This window comes from Triticum urartu, chromosome 1 (genome assembly GCF_003073215.2).
Source record: "Triticum urartu cultivar G1812 chromosome 1, Tu2.1, whole genome shotgun sequence".
Classification (NCBI taxonomy): domain Eukaryota; kingdom Viridiplantae; phylum Streptophyta; class Magnoliopsida; order Poales; family Poaceae; genus Triticum; species Triticum urartu.
The window spans coordinates 581,331,789-581,334,316 of record NC_053022.1 but is presented as its reverse complement, the minus strand read 5'-3'; positions in this window follow the sequence as shown (position 1 = coordinate 581,334,316).

The following is a 2,528-nucleotide window of genomic DNA, read 5'->3' as shown; positions in this document are numbered from 1 at the left end:
GGTTGTCTAAATTTGAGGCTAGAGCTTATGAGGGCATATTTGTTGGTTATGCTACAAACTCTCATGCTTACCGTGTCCTCAATAAATCCACGGGACTTATTGAGGAGACGTGTAACGTGGAGTTTGATGAGAATAATGGCTCCCAAGTGGAGAAAAGTGGCACTTGTGATGTAGGTGATGAAATTCCTCCTGAAGCCATAAGAAGAATGGGTGTTGGTTTCATCCTACCCATTGAGGAACCCCTTGTGGCCGAAGGAGAAGGACAATGATCCACTCAAGTGGAGCCATCACCAACCCAAGGCCCACACGCTTCCAAAGAACAAAGTGAAGGCCCTCAACCTCATGAACAAGACCAAGGGCAAGATCATACTCAAGACGGTGTTGACACACCAAGTGATGCCCAAGGTCAAGTTCTCTCCCCCGAGCAAGTTCAAGATCAAGAACAAGTTCATGACGGCGCTCAAGATGATCAAGTAACCGCTCCTCAACTCACCACCAAGGAGGAATTAGAGCGTCGTGCCGCCAAGGTTGCTTCCAAGCTCTCCACCAAGGATCATCTCATGACGAATGTGCTTGGAAGCTTAAGAAAGGGGGTAAGCACTCGTAGACAATTAGCAAATTATTGTGAGCATCACGCGTTTGTCTCTTGTGTGGAACCCCACAAGGTCTATGAGGCGCTAGAAGATCCGGATTGGCTCAATGCCATGCACGAAGAACTCAACAACTTCGAGCGCAACAAAGTGTGGAGATTGGTGCCAAGGCCAACGGGGAACCACAATGTCATTAGAACCAAGTGGATATTCAAGAACAAGCAAGATGCCCATGGGATTATCATTCGCAACAAGTCTCGTTTGGTAGCACAAGGCTACTCCCAAGTCGAGGGTATCGACTACGGTGAAACCTTTGCTCCCGGTGCTCGTCTTGAATCCATTCGCATGTTGATTGCATATGCTTCTCATCATAACTTTAAGTTACAACAAATGGATGTGAAGAGTGCTTTTCTTAATGGTCCCATTAATGAATTGGTTTACGTCAAGCAACCCCCCGGGTTCGAGGATCCCTACTTTCCCGATCATGTGTATCAACTCGATAAGGCACTCTATGGCCTTAAACAAGCCCCACGTGCGTGGTATGACCACCTTACCGAGTTGTTACAAGACCGTGGTTTTGAAGTTGGGCAAATCGACCCCACTCTTTTTACTAAGAAGGTCAAAGGGGAGTTGTTTGTGTGCCAATTATATGTTGATGATATTATCTTTGGTTCTCCTAACAAAGCCTTCAATGAGGAATTTGCCGCTCTCATGACCTCAAAGTTCGAGATCTCCTCCATGGGAGAGTTGAAGTTCTTTCTAGGGTTTGAAGTGAAGCAAAGAAGAGAAGGAACCTTCATCAATCAATCCAAATACACTCATGACATGCTCAAGAGATTCAAGCTAAGTGACGTCAAGCCGGCCTCCACTCCAATGCCCACCAAGTGCCAACTTGACTTAGATCCCAATGGTAAAGTGGTGGATCAAAAGGTATATCATTCCATGATTGGATCCTTGCTTTACCTTTGTGCATCTAGACCAGACATCATGTTGAGTGTGGGAATTTGTGCACGGTTTCAAGCCGCACCTAAGGAAAGTCACTATGTGGCGGTCAAATGAATCTTTCGATATTTGGCTCATACCCCAAACTTTGGCTTATGGTACCCACGAGGATCAAACTTCAAGCTTGTAGGGTACTCGGATTCCACTTGGGCGGGAGACAAAGTGGATAGGAAGTCCACTTCTGGAGGGTGCCAATTCCTTGGTTGCTCTTTGGTAAGTTGGTCTTCCAAAAAGCAAAGTTGTGTGTCTCTCTCGTCCAATGAGGCAGAGTATGTTGCCGCCGGTAGTTGTTGTGCACAACTTCTATGGATGAGGCAAACTTTAAAGGATTACGGTGTCACTTGTGACAAAGTGCCTCTTTGGTGTGACAATGAAAGTGCCATCAAGATTTCTCTCAACCCAGTGAAACACTTCAAGATGAAGCATATTGAGATTCGGTATCACTTCATCCGGGATCACATTAGGCGAGGAGAGATCGAGCTCAACTATGTCAACACTCATGACAACCTTGCAGATATTTTCATGAAGCCCTTGGATGAAGCAAGATTTCGCGAGTTAAGGCATGAGCTAAATATCATTGATTCGAGTAATGTGGCTTGAACCCGTGCACACCCTACCACGCTCTATTTGTTGTCTAGTTTAGGTGTAGGGGGAGTGTTGTTCTCTCAATGAACTCTCCCTCCCCCCATTATGCATAAATTGATCAAGTCTTTCACTTTAGCCATTGTTGATGGCACTTGCACTTCAAAGACGAGTTTTGGTCATGGGCCCAAGGTTAAAATCTTCGCGGTGCCATACCTTTTGACTCAAACATAGGTGGCCTCGGCCACCGCCCTCTTTTGAAGAGGTGTGTCTTGGTCGTTTGCTGGTGTTTTTTTCCTCTTGCCGTTTTTGTCGTTTCATCGAGCTAAAGCCGTGTTTGTTTAGTTGCCGTGG